A 27321-nucleotide genomic window follows, 5' to 3' on the forward strand; every position below is an offset into this window, starting at 1 on the left:
TCTCCTTCCCTCCCCACCCACCTTTCCTAACCCCTTCCCTTTAGTAACCACTAGTCCCTTCTTGGAGTCTGTGAGTCTGTTGTGTTTTGTTCTTTCAGTTTTCCTTTGTTGTTTTACTCCACAAATGAGTGAAATCATTTGGTACTTGTCTTTCTCTGTCTGGCTTTTTCACTGAGCATAATATCCTCTAGCTCCATCCATGTGGTTGCAAATGATAGGATTTGTTTTCTTTTTATGGCTGAATAATATTCCATTGTGTATATGTACTACATCTTTATCCATTCATCTACTGATAGACACTTAGGTTGTTTCCATATCTTGGCTATTGTAAATAGTGCTGTAATAAACATAGGGGTGCATTTGTCTTTTTGAATTGGGGATCTTGTTTTCTTCAGGTAAATTCCTAGGAGTGGAACTACAGGATCAAATGGTATTTCAATTTATAGTTTTTTGAGGGACCTCCATATTGCTTTCCACAATGGTTGAATTAATTTACATTCCCACCAACAGTGTAGGAGGGTTCCCCTTTCTCCATATCCTTGTCAGCATTTTTCCTTTCTTGTCTTTTGGATGTTGGACATCCTAACTGGTGTGAGGGGATATCTCATTGTGGTTTTAATTTGCATTTACCTGATGATTAGCAATGTGGAACATCTCTTCGTGTGCCTGTTGGCCATTTGAATTTCTTCTTTGGAGAAGTGCCTGTTCAGATCCTCTGACCATTTTTTAATCAGGATATTTGTTTTTTGGGTGTTGAGCTGTGTGAGTTCTTTATATATTTTGGATGTTAATCCATTATCAGATAAATTGTTTATGAATATATTCTTCCATATTGTATGATGCCTTTTTGTTCTGCTGATGGTGTCCTTTGCTGTAAGAAGGTTTTTAGTTTGATGTAATTCCATTGGTTCATTTTTATTTTGTTTCCCTTGCCTGAGGAGATGTGTTCAGAAAAAAGTTGCTCATGTTTATATTTAAGAGAGTTTTGCCTATGCTTTTTTCCATGAGTTTTATAGTTTCATAACTTACATTGAGGTCTTTGATACATTTCAAGTTTCTTTTTGTGCATGGAGTTAGAATAATCCAATTTCATTCTCTCACATGCAGCTGTCCAGTTTTGCCAACATCATTTGTTGAAGAGGCTGTCTTTTCCCCATTGTATATCCATGGCTCCTTTATTGTATATTAATTGGCCGTACATGTATGGGTTTATATCTGGACTCACTATTCTGTTCTGTTGATCTATGGGTCTGTTCTTATGCTAGTACCAAATTGTTTTGATTATGGTTGCTTTTTAGTAGAGCTTGAAGGTAGGGAGCATAATCCCTCCAGTTTTGTTCTTCCTCCTCAAGATTGCTTTGGCTCTTCAGGGTCTTTTGTGGTGCCATATGAATTTTAGAACTATTTATTCTAGATCATTGAATAATGCTGTTGGTATTTTCATAGGGATTGCATTGAATCTGTAAATTGCTTTGGGCAGGATGGCCATTTTGACAATATTAATCCTTCCTATCCATGAGCACAGGATGTGTATTTCCATTTATTGATGTCTTTTTTAATGTCTCTCATGAGTGTCTTGTAGTTTTCAGAGTATAGGTTTTTCACTTCTTTAGTTAGGTTTATTCCTAGGTATTTTATTCTTTTTGATGCAATTGTAAATGGAGTTGTTTTCCTGATTTCTCTTTCTGCTCATTCATTGTTGCAACAGATTTCTGTATATTAATTTTGTGTCCGCAACTTTGCTTAATTCAATTATTAGTTCTACTAGTTTTGGGGTGGATTCCTTAGGGTTTTTTATGTACAATATCATGTCATCTGCAAACAGTGACGGTTTAACTTCTTTCTTTACAATCTGGATGCCTTTTATTTCTTTGTGTTGTCTGCTTGCTGTGGGGAGGACCTCCAGTACTATGTTGAATAAAAGTGGTAAGAGTGGGCATCCTTGTCTTGTTCCCAATCCTAGAGGAGAAGATTTCAGCTTTTCTCTGTTAAGTATGATATTGGCTGTGGGTTTGTCATATATGGCCTTTATTATGTTGAGGTATGTATGCTTATTTTGTTGAGTTTTTATCATGAATGGATGTTGAATTTTGTCAAATGCTTTTTCAGCATCTGTTGAGATGATCATGTGATTTTTATCCTTCTTTTTGTTAATGTGATTATGATATTGATTTTTGAATATTGCACCATTCTTGCATCCCTGAAATAAATCCCACTTGATCATGACGGATGATCCTTTTGATGTATTTTTGAATTCAGTTTTCTAATATTTTGTTGAGGATTTTTGCATCTATGTTCATCAGGGATATTGGCCTATAATTTTCTTCTTTTGTGATGTCTTTGTCTGGTTTTGTTATTAGGGTGTTGCTGGCTTCATACAATCACTTTGGAAGTATTCCTTCCTCTTCTACATTTTGGAAAACTTAAGGAGGATGGGTATTACCACTTCCTTAAATGTTTGATAAAATTCAGCCATGAAGTCATCTGGTCCAGGGAATTTGTTCTTAGGTAGTTTTTTGATTATCAATTTGATTTCACTGCTGGTAATTGGTCTATTCAGATTTTATGTTTCTTCCTGGGTCAGTCTTGGAAGGTTATACTTTTCTATAAAATTGTCCATTTCTTCTAGGTTGTCCAATTTGTTGGCATATAATTTTTCATAGTATTCTCTAATAATTCTTTGTATTTCTATGGTTTCCATAGTGATTTTTCTTTTCTCATTTCTGATTCTGCTTATGTGTATATGCTTTCTTTTTTTATTGGTAAGTCTGGCTAAGGGTTTATCTATTTTGTTTATTTTCTTGAAGAACCAACTCCTGGATTCATTGGTTCTTTTTATTGTTTTATTCTTCTCAGTTTCATTTATTTCTACTCTGATCCTTATCATGTGCCTCCTTTTTACTGTCTTTGGGACTCATTTTTTCTTCTTTTTCTATTATCATTAATTGTGAGTTTAGTCTCTTCATCTGGGATTGTTCCTCTTTCTTGACCCTGTACTGCTATATACTTTCCTCTTAGAACTGCCTTCACTGTATCCCACAGGTTTTGGGCTGTTGAGTTGTTGTTTTCATTTGTCTCCATATATTGCTTCATCTGTTTTAATGTGGTGATTTATCCATTGATTATTTAGGAGCATGTTGTTAAGCCTCCATGCATTTGTGGGCTTTTTTGTTTTCTTTGCATAATTTATTTCTAGTTTCATATATTTGCAGTCTAATGATTGAAGTAAAAAAAGTCATTTAATTCATAGTTGAAGACAAGGTCAGAGCTATTCAACCTTTGTGACCTCTTCACACACATTCCGCAAAAGGTAAAAAATATCTGAGCAGAATAAAATTGTAGCATGAATATATTGTTGCATGAAGAGAAGGCAAATTAAAATGGCAATTGCCTTAGAATAAAGATTGTGGTGGAGTTGAGTTTAAATCTAAAAACAAAACAAAACAAAAAGAGAAGTGACTGGTGTTTACTATGGGGGAGGGGCTGGGCTGGGTGGGTGGGGAAGCTGAGGGGGATAAAAGGGAATAAAAATTCTCAATCATAATAAAAGTTTGTCATGGGGATGGTAGTACAACATGGAGAATATAGACAATAGTTCTGTAACATTTTCTCATGTTGATAGTAACTGTGCTCATTGGTGTGAGGATTTAATAATGTGTGTGACTGCTGATCACTGTGTTGTATACTTGAAACCAATACAATATTGTATATCAACTAAAAAATGTTTCCCATCTCTCTCTTACTTTCTCTGTCCCTGACTAACAGGCTTGAAATTGCTGGCACTGATGTTACATAGGATACCATAAATCCTGCCATTTTAAACAAATAACAAGAAGACAAAAAAATCAATCATGACAGCTTCTCCCTCCTTATAAAAACCACTCATAAATACTATTACACTTTATGGATTTCTGGGAAGAGATTACATACATGAAATAAGCACTTGTCAGTAAACTCGATATTTTAAGCAAATGATCAGCCCAGATGGGAATTTTATTTTGTTATGGTGGATGTGTGATGGTATCACTCTGAAATAGTGACATGGGTGCTGACATGGTGTGCCTGGGAGGGATATATTGAGCATTAGTTTACTTCTTTGGAAATAAATCATTATGCAAATATTATCCCTTGGACTGAAGTTTCTTATGTTTGGTAACAGCTTAGAAGAGAAATTTTTAATTCTATTAATACTCTTCAAATGGGAGTTATTAATTAGAATCTAGGTTGTCATCACAGCTGAAATACGTTATTTACAAGACTAACAGGTGAATGAAACTGTCCTTTAAGAATTAAGTGAAATTTATCTCTCCAATTGTGATCCAGGTTGATTCTCTCTTGCTTATTTCAGCCCAGTGGGAGTTCACAGAAAGCTGGGCTGTTTCATTCCATTTGCTTTCTAACACTGACTAAAAGTCTATCAAATCTGTGTGGCTGTATATGTGAATGCCATGGTGCAGACAGTCCACCCTAGACAACCAAGTGATGGCTCCCCTCAAGGCTTCTGCCTACAGCCAGACTCAGGAGGAGTGTGTCCATCTTCAATTTGATCCGGGGCGGGTTAAATAGAGGGAGTTAGCTCCTGGAAAGACAGTGTGGAGGCTGGATCCCCTAAAACAATTTAGGAAGTGGGGGTTTGATTCTCTAGGGAAGTGTGCCTCAAAACTTTCCACCAATCGTGTCCCAGTGAAGTGGAGAGTCAATTTGTACCGCTATGTGTAGCTGTGTAGTCCAAGTGCAGAACCAGTGTGAACACTTTGTTTTATTTTGAAATCTATGTTTGCACTCCATAACGTGTATGTCTGGCTGAATGTAAAAATATTGCTCTAACACAACTACCAGTTAAAGCACCTGAAGCCTCTTTTCAAATCCTTCAGTAAGACCAAATCTCTAGACTTGAGCAGAAAATTGGGAGACAGTGGGAGTTCCTGGAAAAACCACATTTGAGGAGTGGGACTAAAGACTGGTGAGAAGCAGACAGAGAGATGAGGGGCAAATTTGAGAGCTGGTTCCCAGTAGACAGGGCAGGGAGCCAGTCAGGAAGACTAAGTAAATCAGGGAAAGAGATGAGGTCATGGGCTGAGATGGGCCACTGGACTTGACAGTGAGGGTTCCTTGGGGCTCACAGAGATGGCTGTCTCTGAAGAACGGCTTGGGAGAGGGAAACTTTAATGAGTTGTGGAAGAAATGGAGATGGTGGGCCCTCCCTAGCATCATGTGGAGGTCATAGGGAAGCGGAGAAAAACAGGAGAAAGAAGAGATCTGCAAACTGCATATCAGAAATAAGCAAGCCAGCTGCATTTTTGTATTTGTGACACACAATTAGAAAAGGTGAAGAGAAATCATTATTTACAATAGTTTCTTAAAATATGGATATTAGGAAAACATGTAGCAAAAGTTGTGCAGGATATTTAGCAATATAATAGCCTCATCTCAAATTTATATATAGATTAGAAATCTGTCAGGAATTATACACAAGGACTAGTCAGAGGATGAGGGTGAGGAAGGCAAGACATCCTTCTTTGTTCCTGTTTCCTGCAGGAAGGAGTTGTAATGCCACCTGTGGCGAGGGAGGATGAGGGGCTGTTTCCGGACTCTAACCCAGCTCCTCCCGCTGCTGCCCACCCCCTGCCACCTGTACTGATAGTGACGTCGTCCTGCTCCCCAGACCAAAGCCTGGTTTCTCATTCAACCGTGAGGTCTCGCCTTGCTGTGCAAGTCTCCCCCAGGACTCAGGCCCATTCCAAACCTCAGGCACAGGACCTTGTTTGTTGTGTACAAGGTGAGTGCTGCTTCTCTTGGCTTTTTTGTTGTGTGCTTATACCTTTTCTCTGGCTTATTCTGTCCTCAAGTGGGTTCTGTGGCTCTCACTCCCCGCCTGCCATAAGTAACACCAGCCTCTCCCCACCTGCTCTAACAACCCCCCCCCCCCCAAGCCCTGGATGTTTACAGTGATGCTTCGATACCCCCTCTAAGTCCTCAGGCACTTTCCCCACTGGTCACAGCTCCACGAGCTGGCCAGCTGGAGGGGCTGCAGTCATCCGAGCCTGCTCCCCAGACGAAGCTGGGATGCTCTCCCGACAGAAGACTTCTAGGGCAGGTGGCCCTGTCTACTCTAGGCTCAGAAGTCTCAGTCAGCTTGGGAATTGCCGCCTGAGGTGGCCAAGGAAGGCTTCTAGATGAAAGGGTAGTCAGGAGCAGACCTGGGTGTGGGGAGAAAGCTTCCTCTAACATGGGTTGGCCCCGAAGGGGCAGGGCTATTCTGACCAGGGCCTCTGCTCTTTCCTGCTCTATGCCTTCCAGCATGGTCAACCTGGCATGCAAGGTGGCCGCCATGGACCGCCCAGCATGGCTGGAGGAGAAGCTGTGCAGGCATCTGAGTCTTTCTGGTGTCAGATGGAGGCTGGGGTGGAGGTTTGGGGAGGAGATGGGAGGCTGCTGTTAGCTGAGAGAGCCGAGTGTGGTTCTACACTGCTGGTGGGATGGGGCCACATTCTCCTTTCACTTTAGTTGTTAATAATTTGCTTAATATTAGGTAATAGGATTCTGTAGACTCAGTAATATTAGTGTAGATCACCTGTTTATACAGTCAAAACAAAAGCCTTTATGCAGTGTCTTTGACCTCTTTTCCATTTTGCAGCCCCTTTCCATACTTCAGCCATGATCACAACTGTGCACACATTCGTTGCTCTTCTGTCTTCCTGCAGTATGTTGTGGGGGATGGTAGGTAGCCACCCCAATGCTTGATATAGAGCGTGTCCCAGATGGTATAAAAATCCTTGCGGAATGAATGAGCGAATGAGATCGAGAACTCAAAACTGAGACCCAGCAGCCAGTGTTTATAAGCTGCTGATTTACAGAGATTCCTTCCTCAGTCCTGTTCAAAGCCAGGGTTTTAAAAACATCTCCATTATTAATATCTCTGCCTCTGCTACAAAATCTTGTGGAGAGGTAGGTGGGGGGACAGGGAGGGATATTTCATTTTCTCTGTGAAGGCAGCAGCCTCCCCTTGGGCACACAGGCAGCCCAGGCATTCATTCACCCCCGAGCTACGACCAGGCATGGAAGTACAAGTGTGGCTGCAGCAAATTTCATTCAGTGCATGATGTCCAGGATTCCCTTCCAGGAGCCCAGCGCCTCCCTTGGTTCTAGAATACACATATGAATATTGATAGATGGCAGGAAGCGGAAAAATGCCCCGTAACCATGGGGCAGAGGCGGAGGGAGTGTGGTGGTGAGGGCGATAACTTGCAGAGTGACAGGCGGCAGAGTAGGGCAGTAGGATTAAATGAGCCTTGATTGTATTTCAAAGGCTTCAAGCTCCACCATAAGACCAGGACTCACTGGATGACTGTAATTGGGAGGGTGTTTGATCCAGTCTGAGTTTTAGAAAGACCACTTGAGGAGCAGTGGCCTGGATACAAAGCTGTGGGAGAGAGTGAACACACCTACCTTCCCTGGCACGAGTGTGTGTGTGTGCTCAGGGGAACCCATGCACATGCTTCCAGCTCCCTGGTCTCAGCTAATCAGCTTCTTTTCCTGGGTTGGTGTCTGTGTCTCCAGGTGAAGTTACTGGATCAAACCTTGTGGCCACATTTTATATTTGAACATGTTTCTCTGTTGCGCACAGCACTGGCAGTTCCATCGTGATCTGTACTTCCCCTGAGAGTCAACTTTAGAGGAAGCAAGACAACATGTTTGAAGAGAATAGTGCAGGAACAGGCATGTGGGAGGTGTGTGGTGGATTCCACAGTGGTCCAGCCACCAGCCGCGTCCTCAGTGCCCATCTGGGTGAGCAAGGCTCAGGGTGGTGACAATGTTCTGAGTTTACTTAGCTAATGTCAGGGTGAGCTAGCGGGAAAATCCAGGGCCCCAAACCAATATTCACCTATGTGCCACACATTATGCTTATCCTTAATTTTTAATGTTGGCTCAGGCCATCATCAGAATGAGCCCTGCTTAATGACTCCATCCCTGTGGGGATTAAGCAAGCACAGAGTATACCTCCAAAGGATTGCCAAGGAAGGGTGTCTTTTTCTGATATTATTTACAGTCTTTCAACCATAGCAGCATGAGGGTGACTATTGGTGAATGGGTTCCTGTGGTTCTTTGAGTGATTGTTTGAAAAAAATGCTCATGATTCTCAAAACCTAATAGAAGTAAGCTTTGTGATATTATTGTTACAAAACAATAAGTATAAACCAAGTGAAGACTAATCAGGCTTTGCTTGCTTTGATTGGCCCACTTCTGAAAGGTACAGTGTGATCTGTGATCGCTCCAAATCACTAGCAATGCCCAATGTTGAGCGGACTCCCGTGTGGTCTGCAAGAGGAGCCGGGAGGGCAGGGGCAGAATCACCCAAGGTGGACAAAGCCCTGAGCACGACATGGGTACGGGGCCACTGCACATCTGTGGTGGCTCCTCCTGCAGCCTCTGGCCTGCCCCCACCTTCAGGGTCCTGTTCCCCACTGTCTCTTTAGTGGGATTTTCTTCCTTCTGGTTTGCTTGGCAGCTCATTCTGACCCTCCCAGCCCCTCGAGGCTGTTTCTGTGAAGGGGTCAGTGGCTTCTGCCCTTGGATGGCATTTTGCCAGCCACACCTCTGTCCTCCCTCAGAGGTTGGCCCTAGGCTTCTCACCCTAACAGAAATTGGGCCCCATCCACTGGTGACAGACCCTTCAGAGGGAAGGTGAGGTGCTCCAGGATAAAAAAGTGGGGATCCATCTATTCTAGGGACCAGCTCAGGCCTCCTGAGGCAGCACCAGTTCAGCTGAGGCCTGAAAACAAGTGGGTGGCAGACAAATGACTGGCCGTGTGAAGGGCTGTGTGCCTGGGCACCCTCGTTACCCAGCCAGGCCTGCTGTCTGGAGGAAACAGAACCACGGATGGTTTGTGTGCCTGGCTTCACTCAGCAGAGCTTTAGGGTTGAGTTAGAATGTGTTATCAACTTCCAGCGAGAAATCTGGGCTGGCCAACAATCGGAAGGCATGGAGTCGAGTAGTACAACCAAAAGAGAAGAGAGTAATGTCAAGATTCACAGGATTCTCTTTGAGGTCCTGCCTCCACACACACCCGGAAATCACACTGTAATTGATGAGCTGTATACATTTACCCAGAATGAGAACGCACCATTTTCTGGGGGTGCATCTTCACACCCAAAGTATATTTGCATTTACAGAAACCCTGCAATGAAGAAATTATCCCCCTTTTCAGATGAAGAGATTGACAACATAGAGATGAACCGAAATTTCCCATAGGATTTGCTGTGGACTGAATGACAGTGTCCCCCAACTTCTTATGTGGAATCCTAATGACCAAGGTGGCAGTGTTAGGAGGTGGGCCTTTGGGAGGTGACACCGTGGGGGCATAGCCCCATGAATGGGATGAGTGCCCTTATAACAGAGACCCCGCAGGGCTACCTGCCACTTTCTCCATGCGAAGACACAGAGGAGAAGCCAGCTGTGAAGCAGGATGTGAACTCTCACCGGTACCCGTTCTGCCAGCCTCCACGTGGGACTTCCAGCCTCTGCAGCTGTAGGAAGTAAGCCTCCCTTGTTTATAAGGTCCCCAGTTGGTGATATTTTGTTAGAGCAGCCAAATGGATTAAGACAGCCAAGGACTGGCCCATCCTGGTCCAAACCTGGTAAGTGTGATTAACCTGCCTGCTCTCAGCAGAGAGCAGAGGTGCCTGCCGGGGACCTGGGTGGGAGCACATGGTGGCCAGGGATGCACAGGTTTGGAGCTGAGCCCTTAGGACAGAGGCTCAGGAAAGTGCTGCCTGTCTGCCACCTGGCTGGCCTTAAGGGCTCGTCCCCTGAGGGGGACCTGCTGGAAGGAGGGTGCATGGTGGATGGCACTCCAAGGAAAACAGTTTCTGGTCCCTTCACTTGCCCCTCCTCAGTGCCTCTCCGGGCATGGGCTGGGTAGGACACCCTGTGGTCTGGCCACTGGACAAGGGAAGTCTTAATCTGCCCAAGCCTGGGACTCCTGGCGGGTCCTCAGACCTGACGTCTGCTATGATCTGACGTCCCCCAGGCCTGACATCCCCTGGGCCTTGGGTCCCTTGGGTCTTATGTCTCCGATTAAAGGCTGCTGGTGTGTGTTTGGGGCACCCATGCCTGTACCTTCCATGGCACCTGCAAAGGTTACACTTCCCAGCATCCATTGCAAGACTTCTGGGAAAGGAAGCACGTCCAGCTGGATGGGATTGATAAGGTGCTTGAATAATTATGGGTCATGGAACCATGATGAGGAAGAAGGAGGAAAGTAAGATTAGAGCGCTGCAGTTGGGATACAGGAAACAGTCATCCATGTGTCCTTTGTTTTCTCAGAGTCCTGGCAGTGCCCTCGAGTTTTCAGCAAGCAGAATATGGGCCCCAAGAGAGCCCACTGAGGCCCAATAGGGACAAAGGCCAGTGTCACCGACCACACTCTCAGTCTGACAGCGGCCCCTGCGGGCAGACAGCTGAGCGTAGTGGCTCAGCTGTGGGAAGCTCCATGACCTCCCAGCATGCACTGTGAATGTAGCTATTTTCTAAATGTCACGACTGCACACTGTTTTGTTTTTTCTTGGCAAATGCCATAGCTCAGGTCCCTCTTGTAAATTCTCACAACAGCCTGAGAGACAACTCCTGGCCATCAAGGGTGACAGTCACTGCCTTCTGTGACTGCTCTGTCAGAACCCCCAGAGTGCAGTGGAGACATGTGTCCTTTGTGTCCCTGGTCCTTTGCAGGAGGTTCTGTTGCTCCCTGGGTGCATGCTGGCTCTCACTGGCCCAGTGACTCCCCATCTGTAAACTGACAGGTCATCCTCCCCTTCTACTCAGTGTGCACCTTTTTTAATCACATGTGGGCAATAATTACCTGGGACCAGCTCTGTGTTAGGCCCAGTGTTTTGTAAATTGTACTTAATTCTTGCAGCAATCCTTGTGGGCTGGCCCTGTTCTCGTGTCCCCCTTCTCAGGAGGAAGAGTGGGCATGCAGGCATGTAGATACAGAAGAAAGGTCAGAGCCCGGATGGGGACCCACGCTGCCTGGCCCAGAGATCAAATGCTTCACCACTGACCTGCCTGCCTCACAGGTGTCTCCCGAGGGACTTTCCATATTGTCACTTGCCACCTCACCTCCCTCATGAAGACCCCAGTCATCCATCCTCAGAGGCATCCCTACACCTTCCCAGATGTGTGGGGCACAGAGAGCTGTGCAATGAGAAAAGCACCTTGGACATCCATGCATTGAGGGCTTTCCTCTCCACCACAGAGAGAGAGAGAGACCCAATCCCAGTGTCCTCCTAGTGGTTTCTCCATTCTCCTGGTTTGCAGGGCCAATGAGAGGATGGGCCAGCAAGCCCCTTACACATCTCTCTGACCCACTGTGTGATGTCGGTCCCCATGGAACTAAAACCCAGCAGGAGGCAGTGCAGCAACCCAGCTTCATTCTGGTGTTGACTCTACAGTAGAGCTCGAACCATGCTACTTCCTTCTGGTATCACTGCTACCCAGACCCACAGCCTATTCCTCAAGAGGAGAGAGTGCAACACACAGACAGTTCTTAGTGAGGGGCTGTCGGGGGCAGGATGCCCTTAGCTGCCTATGTAGGCAATAAGAGCAATAGCACTGGATAACCACCTGCCTCTGGGCACCAGGAGCTTGGTCTATGGCCTGTAGCAGCCCTGGATTGCAGGCTGCTGCCCCCATTTTATATAGGAGAAAAGTGGGGCATGGAAGTTAAGTAACTTGCCATAGGCTAATAGGTCACTGAGTGATTGGTTTGGTTTTAAAGCCCATGCATTTGAAATAACTGGAAAATGTCTTCATTCATCTATTCATCCATTCCATCTGCAAGGCCCAGTCCTAGGCCCATAGACACTAAGACACACATGCCCCTCCTTTAAAAAGCCTGCAGGTTTTAGGGCCCCTGAGCAGGTTGCTGCAGGCTTGGCAGGTACAGAGGGAGTCCAGGCCCGGGAAAGAGGGAGCACATGGCACCAGCCACTGCAGTGACGTGTCCAGGTGCAAGACCTGGGATGGCCAGGTGAAGACCAGGTGGTGGGGAGCCTGCAGGAAAGGACAGAGCCAAAGTCTTGCATTATGGATGAGGTTAAAGGCGGACAAAGCCCCAGAACAAGGAGGAAAGGCAGCTCCCTGCAGAAGGATTTTCACAATGTAGCAACCATTCGATGAGAAGAGAAAGGCAGAGGGTGGAAAGCGGGAATCAGAGCCTGTGGGTTTAGTCTGGCGCACACCATGCTTTTGCTATTGTTTTGGTTTCATTTTGCATTTTACTCATGCTAACTGAATAACCAACAGATTTTAAATGCAAGCCTGGAATTTTCTGTTCTTCATAAGACAAACCAGCCAGCTTGGGCTTGTTCAGGTGGACAGCAGTCGGCTGGAGGGCTCTTGGTCAACTGTCATTGCCCTAGCTCGCCCACTGGAAGCCCTTATCAGACTATGTGGGCCCGGGGCATTTTTAACTGAGATTCCTGCCCAGAGGTGTGGGCATGCTGGTGCCTGAAAGGTGGGCAGTGAAGGCTGTCACAGGTAAGAAAAATCCATGCACATGGCCTGGGGTCCTGCACCTTCACTACCCTGAAGTTCTGGGGCTGTGAGCAGGATCTGGGGAGGTGCCCTGGCTTTCACCTGGCATGGTCAGTGATAGGCATGCCTGGTGAGGACAGGTCTAAGGTGAACAGCTAGATGCATGAGCTTCAAGGACTCTTTCATGCAGGCAGAAAAGCAAAGACACTTCACAATTTATATTCTACTCAAACACAAAAAGAACAGTCAGCCAATTTACTGGTGATTGGTAATTTAATTGGCTTTTAGGGGTCACAGTGCGTATAAATGCCACAGTTGACTTGTTCCTTTGGATTTTGGGTTAAAAATGCAATTTGTATCTTTTAGGGACTTTTAGGGATTTTCCAAGGCCCAAGCCATGTAAGAGCCAATCTGTGGTGATCCACACATTTTATCTGTCTTAAGAATCATTTATTAAAAACCTATTGAACAGACTAGGGAATATATGTGAATTTGGCTCCTTGAAATTGAAAACATGTTCTCTAAGCCTCAAGAAAATAATTTCCAGGAGAAGTATGGAGATGATATTGCATTTATTGTTACAAAATTAGGCAGACCAAGAGAGTGCTTGCAATATTTGTGCAAAATAGCTCAATCGTGAAAGCAATAGCCAGACTTTGTCTGCTGAGTAATGCTGGGTCTCTTGACTGAACTGACTTTAAGCCACTCCTCTTTCCTGTGCTCCCAGGCAGATGTTCTGGTGTGCATCTGCATGGCTGTGCCATGCTTGGTCTCAGCTTCACTCTTTGGGAGCCTGTGTGGTCAGTTCCTGAGCTGGCACGGGGGCAGGGGAGCAGGACAGACTAGCGCAGGAAGCTGAGGTGCAGCACCACCTTGGGTGTGGGGGTGGCAGCCAGTCCTCTCCAGCATCACAGCTGCCATTTGGGGTCAGCTGAAAAGAAGCGAGTTAGAACATATTGCATTCCTGGTTTTGCATGAAGCTCGTACAGTGGAGCCCTGAGGACAGACAGCCTCTTCTTTCCTCTCACAAAACCCAAGTCACAGTTGATTGCTGACGGAGCTGACCTCTCAGCAGCCATCTGCTAAGCACACAAGCTCAATGTTTCCTATACCGTCTTCTTTTGGAGACAGGCCTCACGTGAGCTTCCTGAGTTACCTCCTGGAAATCCGATGTCCAGGGATTTGGTCTGATGTGTCTTTTGGACAACTGCCTGGTTTCTCCATTCCTTCTCCACAGGTGACAGCCCCTTTGTGGTCTCTGCAAACAGAAACACCCACTTCTCAACTACTCTGGACAAGACTCCTGGAGTCCTGGGGAATCCTCAGCCACTGTCACAACACCAGGGGTTCTGACACATTTTTACTGAAGCTTCCCCAAAGGGAGGGTGGGTGAGCAGACGCAGAGTGCATGCTGGGGGTGTATCTTAAGAGCTGGGCCGGAAACAGGAACTCTGTTATTCTACAAGGATTCAAAATGTAAGTTCAGTTCCACATGCAGTAGTGGTAGATTAAGAATTCAGACGAGTTCTCCTGGACCAAATATAAGGAACATGTTGTCAAAGGTGCTGGAAGCTGGTAACACAGCAGAGAGATGAAGGCCAACACCCAGGGAGAAAGAAGCTCAGAAAGGCAGCCAGCACTAGGGGTGATTGTCCTGTGGGAGTCTGTCAATCCCAGAAGGGCTGGGGAGGGGGTCCAGGAGCCTGAATCACAGCTGGGTGCTCTCCCAGCCACAGGCTCTGGGTGCCCTGGAAGTCAGGGCTGGAGGGGTGAGGGCAACCCAAATTGGACCATCTTCAGATTATTCCTGACTGAAATAAAATTGTCTGTAGATAACAGCCAATGGGCCACCTGCCAGTAGTGAAGGCAAAGTGTCTAGAGGAAGAAAGTTAGTGTACAGTTTTTCATAGTCTATGTCAATCACTGTATTGCAAACAACCCAGCATGTGCAGGCAGAAGATCATATGATCTGAAAGCAAAAGGCAACCTAAAAGAGAAAAAGTCAACAGGAAATTGAGACACTGGGGTCATCATTTCCTAACTAACTTAGGATAACTATCTCTAAGAAAATAAGAAACCAAACTGAGAACAGAATAGTTAAGGGGAGCTCCAAGTGGACATTCTATAATTTAACAAATCCATTAAGAAAATATGATTTCAAGGATGAGAAGAGAGAGACAGGGAGACAGAGAGAGGCAGGGAGGGAAGTTTCAAAATCACAGGATGCTTCCCTGTTAATGGCTTTGCAAATACAACTGGGAGCCTTATGAAATCACAATTTATTGGAAAATACAGCTTGCCTAAATCCAGTCCAGCACTAACAGAATTCTTTAACAGACCCATTTCCATAGAAAATCTAGAGGAAGTTATCAAGGAATTATTTCAGATAAAACCAGCAGGCCTGGAGAGTTCCCAGGGGAATTCTATCAAACTTTTAGAGACCTGTTACTGAAACCTGATAAAAGTAACACACAAAAATTCACAAGCCAATATTAATTTTAAATGACACTGCAAAAGCCTAGATAAGATATTAGCAAACGGATTCTACACCACATTAAGAAATAATTAAGAACTCACCAAGACCAGGTCATTTTAGACCTTCTTTAGAGCATGATTTAAAACTAGAAAATTTATTAATATTATTCACTTTATTAATATGTGTAAAGAAAAGGGTTATACGATTCTCTCCTTGGATGATAAAAACATCTTTGATAAAAGTCAACACCAATTTCTAATAAAAGCTTCTGGACAAAGAGTAATGCCTATCAAAGCAGAGAAATAGACAAAAATACTTAAGAATAAAGTTAAGAGGTAACACTCAAAACCTATATGAAGAAAACTGGGAAACACTCCTGGAAGACACAGAAGGAGACACTTAAAAATACTGCCATCCCTGTATCTTCTGTGATGTTTAGATTTGATAAAAATGACTGTTCTCATAGATATAATATAATTTATAATCCTAATAAAAATACCAACAAACATTTTCCCCTAGACCTGAGCAAGTTGATATTAAAGTTCATATGGGAAAAAAAAGCACAGCAGAATAGCTGGGAAAGTACTGGAAAAAAAGAATGACATGGGGTTGGCACCCACCATGTTATTACAAATCCAGGGAGTGAGGGCAGCCTGGTGCTGGCACATGGAACAAGCCCCAACACAGGAAAAAGAACTGTAGGAATTGATGCTATTCCACTGGGACACCAGATTGTGATAAGGTGGCAATCCAGTCACTGCTTCGTAAACAGTGTTGGGACAGGTGCTTGGTGATACTAGGAAAAGGTAAGATTATATCTATTCTTCACTTGATATATTCAAGGAAAACCCAAATGTTTCAGAGATAGTAACATAAAATTAAAAATATGCAAAAATATGTGTGACTATATTTAAAATCTCAGTGTCAGGAAAAGCTCTCTAATGATATCTTATTTCAGAGGCAATAAGGAAGGACTGACTTGTTTGACTATGCAAAACAGCGTATTCATGGAAGAAAACACCAGTAGTTTTGAGTCAATATTTGCAGCATAGGCCACAGATAAAGGAACTAATATCCCTAATACCTAAGACATATTTGAAAAAAATGGTTTTGTTTTTGTTTTTTGCAGGAAATACTTTTATTATGCTAAACTATTCCTTAATGATCTGGCAAGTAGTGAAATGAAGAGAGCACAGATTGATGACTGCATTGGCCTGTCCTTGATAGATATGCACAAACCATATTCCCTAGAGTAGGTTACTGGAGGTCTAAGAGGCTGTGAACTTGGGATTGCTTACCTCTGTTTGTCTAGCTGCTTTAATCAGACCATAGACTTAATCAGGTGCAAAGATGGACTTTGTTTTTTCTTTTGAATTTATATCTTTACAGCAGTTTGACTGATCTTTTCTGCATGTGTCAATACAAAGGCTTCACTAATTTGGTCAAAAGATGGACTGTGAATCACAAATTCATCAACTTTTGTGTTTTTTCACATACATTTGGACAAATATACCCAGACAAAAAAAAATCAGAGTAATTTGGACTTATTATTTGTAATCTAAAAGCCCTATAAAATGGCTAAAAAGGAGATATAGGTAGGTGATTCACAAAGAAGAGGTTATAAAAATGGCTCTTAAGGATAAGAAAAGATGTTTAAATTTCACTCATAACAAAAGGAATGAAAAGGATAGCAATGCCTATTGGCAATGGCATGGATAGGCAGGATTTCAGAACCCTGATGGTACCCTTGTTAGCAAGCCCCTGGTGAGCTGGGCACTGTTGCAGTTTGCTGTTGGAAAGCTAAGTGTCATAACCTCTGGGAAGGTGAATTTGGCAATATCCAAAGTACGTTGTAGTTACCCTTTGACCTAGCAACCCCATGCCTAGAGATTTACCCTAAAACCCACCTCTAATACCACAAAAACACATGTGCACAAGATTATTCATTGTAGCATTGTTTGTAATTGCAAAATATTGGAAAACACCGAAATATCCAAGAATAGGAGCGTGATTTAAAAAATATGTTATTCAACACCAAAAGAGAAATATGCGGTTGTACGAAAGAATAACAAAGGTCTGTGTGTAGAGTTTGGAGTGATTTCTGAGACATGCTCATCCCTAACACAGGCATGCTGTTAGAGAGGACAGGGAGTCTGTCGTCTACTGTGAGGGAAGAAAGGAGAGTAATAAAATACACATCCTGACAGTTAAGATAACCCAGAAAACAAGGCGATTTGTTGCAGAAGGGATGGGGGCAGTGGTGTGGAAGACCACAGGAGGGGATTGATTTCCTGTGCTTGTCTTGAAGAGTTTTGGGTTTGGAAACATGTTAGTATCCACATATCCAATTAATAACATTTGATCAACAACTGGGGCAAAGAAAACTAAAACTGAATGCAAGTAGAAACAAATGAATGTAACTCCACTTCATACCAGCTGCGAAGGGTAAACCCAATGCCAGCAACTGGCACATGGAAATTAGCTTATTAAACTGCAGTCTTCAGATTAGAGACCTCAACCCAATCGTGCACCCATTGATAGGTCTGTGCTCTACATTGACATGTGTACCAATTTACATTTTATTGCTATTTTAATGTGGAATAGGGCAAACAATGAAAAGTGGTAATGTTGAGAGTCCAAGTTCTCATTTGAATAGGGAGAGGGTGAAGAAAAAACTCCCAGGGATCTCATGGTAATGGAGGCATGGGAATATGTGTGTGTAGAGATGCTTGCTCACACACATGCACACACACACAATGCTTTTGTCTGGTCAAAGTGTCGAGAAGCAATGACACTGCAGAAGCAATGAGCCCTCCTAGAGTCCAGTCTTGGTATTAGGAAAATATTTATTCTTCACTAAAAAGAATCAGAACTCTTTGTAGAAATGACTCTTTCAAGGACGGAGGAAGAGAAGTTCCCAAGATGAGACTGGAATGCTTTGTATGCCTAAAAAAACATGATGGGGGAACATCAAGAAGACACTGACTCCAGCTGAAAGGAGCTCTCATTAGCCGAATCTGGAACAGTTTGAGCATCAACATAAATAAGGAGAATGAAGGGTTAGAACCCATTAAATAAAACAGAAATGCATGAGATCACACTGGTGACAGGCTAATATAGGTTAATAGAAAAAAAATGCTATAATTAAGTAGATTCACATATAGAGTAAGCAGATAGAATGTGAACTAATGAACATGGAGAGAGTGGTGAGTTGTACAGTGATTCTGCAATCATTGCAAAGTAATTGGTTTGGGCAGGAGTCATCAATGGGAAGACTTTGACTGCAAGTAATCGATCTCCTGGCAGATTGTTTGGCAATTGTAAAAGGGGAAAAAATTAGTTGCTGCAGAGAAACCAGGCAACACCACTTTGCCTGAGTGACCAAAATTGGCAAAGGGTGGATAGGTATTGTGTGTCTTTTTGCGTGGCACAAATTCCTGTTATTTCAGGTGGGGACTTCATGAGGATACATCTGATAAGTAAAACGGAGAAACATTATATAAGGTAACTGATTCAACTGTTCAAAAGGTGTTGACAGGAAGTGTTCCAGATTAAAGAAGTCACATGATGGACAAATGTAACATGTCATCTGGAGTGAGCCCTGTGCTGGGGAGAAACATGCTATAAAGAACAATGGAAAAAACTGGAATATGAGCACTCCTAGAGTCCAGTCTTGGTATTAGAACTGTAGACTATTTAACATATTATGTCTGTGATAAGTGTCCTGACTTTATAAGCTACTTAGACTTATATAAGAAAATATCTGTGCTTTAGGAAATAGACACTGACGTGTTAATGAGTTAAGGGGCATAATAAGCACAGATACTCTTAAATGGCTCAGAAAAAAATGTCCACAAAGATAGAAAGAAAAAGCTAATGTATCAAAAATGTCAAAAATGTAGTGAGCCTGAGTAAAAAGAATATAAAGTTCCTCTATATTATCCTTGCAATATGAAATGAGTAAACCTTTCTTCACCAGTGGCATAAAGTCAGGAGGGGACAACTGTCATGAAAGTGCGTAAAGGCTTTTTGCATTGCCTGGCAAGTGGTCAAGGTACGAATCAGAATTGCACTCTAGTAAGTCAAGAATGCATGCCACAACCTCTAGGAAAACCCCTAAAGGGATAGAAAATAACATTTGATTACAAAACTAGTAGAGGGGAAAATGGAGTAAAAACTACTCAATCCAAAATAAGCCAAGATGGGAAATTAAAAGCAAAAGCAGGTGGAATATAATATAGCAAATAGTGAGATGGCAGGCTTAAAATCAACCTTACCAGTAAAATATGTTAATTATGCAAAGACTGTTTTCTTCTAAACAACTGCTTACATAACTAAAAACCAATGATATTCTGCTACTGTCTTTCTAGTAAGATTAAAAACAAAAAGATGGACAAAATTATCTGCCTTTTGGGTAATTGGAAGTAGATTGTAGGTTTGAATTTGATGATTTGAGAAGATTTGAAGAAAGAAAAACACTGATTGAAATCTGTTGGTGTGGTTAACGCATTGCAGTTTGATTTATGTTAATGGAAGATGATTTTATGTTTGGAAGTCAAAGTAATTTACCACAGTAACCTAATAAAGGAGGCGTTTTATATTATCATTTTAATCAAGGCAGGAAAAATTTGATAAAATTCCAAAACTATTTATGATGAAAATCATAAAAACTAGAAGTAGAAGGAAGCTTTCTTTGATAGAATAAATTTACAGTGACCATCAGTGCTACTGATGAAATTGATATCAGGAAGGAGACGAGGCTGCCTTCTGGTATCGCTCAACATACAACTGGGATCCTACCCATTGTAATGATATGAGGAAAAAGAATAGTAGGTGTGGATTAAAAAGAAGAAATAAAGCCATCTTTATTCTGAGATGACATAATTGTGGACCTAGGACATAAATCTAGAAGAATCTTCCGGAAAATTTTCAGAATTAAGAAGTGAGTTAAGTAATATTAACTTTGTATCACCAGTTAAAAGGTCAATATAGAAAGATCAGTTGTATTTCCATAAGCCAGCTTCAAAAAATTAAAAATTAGAATATGTGTCCTATGTACAGCATAAAAATACCACTTCTCTGGATCAAATCTAATAAATGACATAAATGACAGAATGCTCTGAAATATGATGGAGGTAAGCTAATGCACACTAAGTAACATAGGGATATGTTGCATTCATGAACTGGGATTTTTGAAGATTGATCTATTAGAATATTTGAAGTTATCCACAAATTGATATGCAGAGTCAACCATCCAGCAGGTTTTTTGGGGGTGGAAATTGGCAAACTGTTTGAAAATTTGAACAGAAATACAAAAGGCCCAGAGATGCTGAGCAAATCTTGCAGAGGACTTGCCCATCAGGAGGATCAGCCCCATGAGTACTGAGATTATAGGGATGGTGCGGTATTACGGTGGTGCAGCATCATGGAAGTAAGGAGGAGACCAGCAGGACAGGACAGAGGGCTCAAAGATGGACACGCACGTGGATGAACACTTCATTGAGAACAAAAGCTATCCCCCAAGCAGCAGGGCAAAGAAGGCCCTTTAAGAAGTTAAGATTCAACTGGATATCCACAGGGCAAAGAATAATGAAGCTTTATTCTTTTTTATTTTTATTTTTATTTTTATTTTGTGAGGGCATCTCTCATATTTATTGATCAAATAGTTGTTAACCACAATAAATTTCTGTATAGGGGGGTCAATACTCAATGCACAATCATTAATCCACCCCAAGCCTAATTTTCGTCAGTCTCCAATCTTCTGATGCATAACGAACAAATTCTTACATGGAGCACAAATTCTTACATAGTGAATAAGTTACATGGTGAACAGTGCAAGGGCAGTCATCACAGAAGCTTTCGGTTTTGTTCATGCATTATGAACTATACACAGTTCAAATATGAATATTCATTTGATTTTTAAACTTGATTTATATGTGGATACCACATTTCTCTATTATTATTATTTTTAATAAAATGCTGAAGTAGGTAGGTACGAGATAAAGGTAGAAAACAGAGTTTAGTGTTGTAAGAGAGCAAATGTAGATGATCAGGTGTGTGCCTGTAGACTATGTGTTAATCCGAGCTAGACGAGGGCAATAAACATCCATGTATGCAGAAGATTTCTCTCAGAACATGAGGGGGGAGGTTCTAAGCCTCACCTCTGCTGCTCCCCATTTTCTCACCACATGGCCCCCTGCGACTGTGCCTGTCTTAGGTTGTTCCTCCCTTGAGGAATCTTACCCGTCTCTGGCTAACCAGTCACCTTCCGGGGCCATACAGGGAAATGTTAAGTTGGTAGGTGAGAGAGAAGCCTTATTGTTTGAAAAGGTTAGCTTTTTACTTCTTTGCATATTTATGCCCTGTGGCATCTATGCCCAGCATTTGTCTTGAGGTATCTTTACCACTTGGAAGAATTATGATACTCGGTAAATTCGACATGTGGCACGAGTTCTATTTAAAGGTTGTGATTAGGTAGGAAGAAGAAAAGCTATAGAAGTAGCAGGCAGAAGAAAACCTGGGAAGATTGATTATTTCTTTGACATATCTTCTTGTAGAGTAATGAAGCTTTATTCTTACCTAACACGAACATAAATTTCAGGTGTACTGGAGATCCTAAAATGAATGTTAAAAAAGCACAAAAGCTTCTGGATGGCACCATAGCAGAATATCTTCACATTCTTTGGGCAAAGAAACTTTTCTTAGTGAGAGCATTTTACTATGTGCTAGTCATCAAAATGGGAATATTGAGTACAGAAACATTGAGAACATCTATGTGCCAAATGATGTCTATTAAGTGAAGCAGTGAGCTATACTGAAATATCTTCAACCATTGACTTTATCCAACATGTACACAAATATCTACTAATTCATAAGGAAGACACACAAGTATTAGAAAACTGGAGAATAGAAAAATAGTGAAGTACACATTTCACTGAAGATACTCAAATGTTCAATAATCATATGAAATTAATCCTTCATAAGTCATCAAGGAGAGTCATAACTAACACACACATTGATGCCATCAGTCACACCATAAGAGTCAAAATGAAAAAGATGAGAGACACCAAGAGTGAACAGAGATGTGGAGCCACAGGAACTCATGTGCGTGGCTGGTGGGAGAGCAGAATGGTAGAAACACTTTGGATATTGCTTGGGAGTATCCCCTTAAACAGAGCACTGGTCTACCCTTTGGGCTGGTAATCCCACCCCAGGAACGCTGGCAGCAGAAATGCAGACACATGTTCAACAGAAGGTATGTACAGTGCCATTTACCATAGCCCCAAGTGGAAACGTGCTGTTCATGCAGTTTGCTCTTTCAGAGTACAATCACACAGGACTCCAGTCCACTCATGCAGCTGGATAACAGGGTGGCTCCTTACGTAATTTTAGGAAATGGTAGAAGACACAAAGGGTACACGTTAGTCTGTTTTGTTGAAAGCTCAAAAATGAGAAGGCAATGGATGATGTTAAAAGTCAGGGTAATGGGTGTCTTTTAGGGAGAGGGGATGAGAGGCCTTTAGGGGCTGCTGATATCCCATAATGGTGGTCGTTTTCTGAGGACGTGCTCTATTTCAATAAAGAAGACAAAGAGGCTTTCCTTCAAATTATTTGACAAAAATTAATGAGTTAGGAAGATATGCCCACATTTAGGGTCCAGAGTGTCAGCTGGATTCAATGCCTGTGGTCTTAATCATCCCCTGGCATTTCCGCATTGTCAGACTACCCTGTGTGTGATGAGGCTGCAACGGGGATGCACAGAGGCAGGACAGAAGGAGCATGTGGCTCCATACAACCTGGGAGGCCCATGGCTACCAATCCGCCATTTACTACCTCTGTTCCTAGACCCAGACACTTGCCACCCAGCCGCGTCCAGAAACAACAAGCTCTGGACAGACCAGGCTAGAACCTGACATCCATGGAACATGTTCCTTGGAGGTGAAGATCTTCTGCACAGTGTGGATAGTAGTGTCCCACTGCCTCTGTGTCCCCTAAGCCAGAGTGTCGGACACCGGGCCTGTTTCCTTTCTGCCTGACCCCTGGGGCTCAGGGCTTCCTCAGTGTGGGACTAGGTACCCCACCACAACAGGGCAACAGCACACACAGGGGTCCACGGGGCAGGAAGGGCCCTTGAGACCAGGACATCGAATTGACAGAGGACAGGCTAGCCTTTCCTTTGCAAAAGTAAAATATAATTTGGATAGCATCTTGGTTATAAAGATGACCAAAGGTTATGTTGAATAAATAAGAAAGAGCACTTCCTGTAGTTATATAATCTTTATAATCACCACTTCAAGTGACTTTGTATTTTGTTTTGAAGTTGCTTTCACTGTAAGCAACTCATTGGCCCTTGATGTTACTTGTAGTTTTTCTCCATTAACCAAAATATTGTGCACAAATCTTTGTGCAGATATATTCCCCATGTCTTATTTCTTAGGATAGAGTTTCAAGACCATGCTTACATGGTGCCACCCTTCCTACTTAGGGACAAATTGCTTAGTTTGTGCCAATTTGCTCTGCCATCTGCTCCATAATGTATGAAAATGTCTCTTCTACCAACCCTTGTCAGCAGTGGGTATCCCATTTTTAGAAAGTTTTGCTAATTTAGTCAGTGAGCTAAGTATAAATTGCTGATTGCTGTGTTAAAAAAATAGCTTGTAGGAAAACAAATATTTAAAATCCTTTTATTGGCCACCTATCAAAGGAACCCATTATGTATCTACGTTTTTAATAAATAATCTTGAGATGTTAGTTCTATTTCATGCCTTTTAATAATTACAAAAAATTATACTGTGATTGTCAACATATTTGACACAGAGCACATTAAAAAAAATTGTAATTTGCTTGTGATCTTTCAGGAAAAAAGCTTTAGCCTAAAATATAAATGGAAACATGAAATATACGTGTGATGACCAAGGAACTTCCTCTAAACAGCTTGAAATAATACAGAAAACTTGATTCATTTTAAATGCAACTGCACGGGATTTCTGGAATTGATTTAGCGGTCCTTTGAAATGTTCAGTCCCTGCATTTAGCACACATATAAATACCACGTCAGAAATGCTATGGCTGGAACAAAGGAATCAAGGTGCAAAAGCTGTGTTCTTGGAGAAGTCTTCCAATTCAAACATTATGACACTTGCTTCAAAATTTATTTTTGCTCAGAGAACTTCTTTTGAGAGAAATCTGGGGTGCTCACACTCAGTTGGGACTGACACTGGCTTGCTGCATTTAACATGGCTGCGGGTTTAAGAACAATGCCTTTTCATGACTACTTCTGGGAATGACCAGTGCTCTTTGAAAACAGAGCCATCTTTCTCCATCTAAGTATTTTCTTTTCACATATTTTGCCTTCCTTAACATAGCTGCTTTCTGGGGTGGAAGGCATGTGACCTGGAGGTGCATGAGGATGTCAGGTGGCCTTCCCCGTGGTCCCCCTCCCTCCGAGGGACAGCTGTCACCTCTGACTCTGTGGGCTCCAGCCCATCCTTGCCAGCTGTGCAGACAGCATGTCCAGCACTCTTCCACCTGTGTCCCCTCTGTAAGGAACCGGGCCAATGTCTCCGTTTCCAAGTGGGGACCTTCTTCCTGGGAAGTGAAGGAAAGCTGGAACATCTGTGCAGGGTTCAGAAGACATTGCAGACTTTCAGCTCAGCTGTTTGTTAATTTTAAAAGATGCTGAGTGAATCTCTGGGTTTCTGCATTTGTGAAGTGTTCGGGTTAAGTCAGATGATCTTCAATGACCCTTCCAGGTCTGCCTTTCCATAACTAGGTTGCTCTTTCTATTACTGAAGTCCTGGCTATTTCTTTACAATATTTTGTAGATTTGCATGGCAGCATGTAAAAATGAGTCATTTTAATTTATGTGTTCCATGAGCAATTACTGAGTTTCTGCTTTGCAAAGGCATTTTCATAGTAGTTGCGGGTATATAATTTAACAAATTGACTTGGTTCCTATTCCAAAAAGCTCATAGTTCCATAAGGGGAAAAGCCAAGAGTTGCTTTGGCAGAACATGGTAAGTTTAACATGAAATGTACAAATTTGTTCTACGAGAGTTGGGAGTAAGAACATTCAATTCTGACTCAAGTGTTTCAGATCCCCACCCCTGAAGTATTTGCATGTGAGCTGAATCACAAAGGGTGGTGAAAAATGCCAAGTTGGAGATTTTACAACAGCCTGTCTTGTCTGTTTGGACACTTATATTATATGTAGATTTCATTACTGTAAACAATGTTATAATAAATATATGTGTATGTCTATACTGACCTCTAATTCTACCTACACTTCACCTACATCCACATCTACACCTGCACCTATGGCTACATCCACATTCCCAACTAGGTCAGTCCTATATCTATACCTACATCACCTACATCTACACCTGTGTTTGTTTGGAGCCTGGAATAATATGGCAAAAGCAGAGGTCTGAAAAACAGGATATTCTGGCTCCCCCTAAGGTCTGCGGTCTGGTGTGTCTAGTGGCAGGCAGACTATAGACCCTCCACTGGGGTCCTCATACGGCTCCACATGGCAGTGCCCCGGTGGCTTTGATCCCTGGGCCCTGGGCCATGCTGCGCTCTCATTCAGTTAGAGTCTTTGTGTGGGACACAGGCATTAGTGCTTTATAAAAATCTCCGAGTGATCCGATATGAGCTGACCCTGACTTGCCATGAGTGTTTGTGATGCTGTGGTAGCGTTTCTGGGACGTACTGCTGAGAGATCCTTCCCCCATCAGCCTGGGAACAGAGGCTAGAGTAGGAGCCAGTGATGGTGGTGAGGCGCGTCACAGGTAACATACGCTGACTAGGATGGTGCCCTGGGCACGGTCTGGTGGGAAGGATGGGGCAGGGGCAGAGAATGGAGGTTGGCTGGGTCCCCGGATGGCACAGTGCCATCGAGTGAGAAAGCCCTGGAATGATCGGGAGGGACTGTTTGCTCTCTTCAGGGAAGGTGGGTGAGATTCTAGGGGAGAGGTTTGGACTAGCAGGTGGGAGCCCTGAATTCAGGAGTTGTCAGGCCACAGACATGGGGCCCCAGGGAGCAGGGGTTCCCACCCTGGGCTGGGCCTGGCTTCCCTCCTGGGCACAGTCCCACAGCAGGACTGGCCATGCAAGGCACTGCCCATCATCAGAGCACGGCTGTCACACAGGCAGCCCATTCCTGTGGGTCTCTGTTCCACAGATTAGTTGCCTTCTTTTGTTTTGTTTGTTTGTTTTTCTGACTAATGACATAAATGCACAAATATTGTGAAAATTTAAACTCTTGTTCATAGTTGCCTTACATCTCATTTACAGGATGTTTCCTCTTTGCGAAGTGGCATATCCTGAAACTGATCATGGGGACCCAGGCTTACTTGTAACCCCAGGTGTTGTGGCCCTATGTGACCTCAGGTATTGTTGACCCTCTTATCTTAAAGATGAAGAGGCCAGAGCCCAGAGAAGTGTGACTTCCCAGGTTGTCATGTTTCCAGTGGGGAGAGGGGTTCTGACCTTGATCTGGCTCTCTCCTCAGTATCATTTGGCCCCACACTGACCTGAGGACAGAGATGTGAGAAGTCACCCATGTCCCGATGTTCTAGGCAGCAATTTCCTCCAAGTAAGACCCAACATTTGGCCCTGAACTCCTTCCCCTGGGTACTCAAAGTCTCTGGGCTTGCCTGCCGGTGGGGACAGGTGAGCCCTGGGTGACTCTGTGGGTGAGGGGAATGGGGGGATCCTTGCCAATGTTTGTGCCTTAAACCCACTCACTACTGGCTCAGACCTGGCCTGGCTTCCGAAGCCTCATGGTTACCCTGTGGGTCTCTTGGATTAAAGGGGTGGGGTTGTGACTCTTTACAAAGAAGTCAGGGCTTTCTCTTTGAAAAATGGAGCCCATTTGGCTACCAAGGAAAGGACTTGGCAGAGATCAGAGGATAGAGGGTGTGTAGATTGTCCAAATTAGGATGTGGTTATTTATTGATCAGGGCCCAGGGTCTGACGCAGTCTGTGGGAGCAGGTGTGACTGTCAGTGTGTGCTTCCAGAACATTCTCAGGCCCCAGAGAGTAAATGACTTTTGCTAATTTAGTTAATTATCTAATTAACTATTTAGTTAATCAGTGATGCCTTGAAACAGAATGGCCTCCCATAATTTTCACATGTGTCTGAGTATATTTTAGACTTTCTTTGAGGTTTGATCTTGGTAGTGCCTTAGAGTGACCAGGAGGAACAACACGTTGTTTTGTAGATTTAGATGGTAGAGGATGCCTGACAGAATGTACAGAAAAGTGCTCGAGAAATACTGTCAGCCTCTTAGATGGGCATGTCTGAAAA

This window comes from Manis pentadactyla, chromosome 7, assembly GCF_030020395.1.
Source record: "Manis pentadactyla isolate mManPen7 chromosome 7, mManPen7.hap1, whole genome shotgun sequence".
NCBI classification, from domain to species: Eukaryota; Metazoa; Chordata; class Mammalia; order Pholidota; family Manidae; genus Manis; species Manis pentadactyla.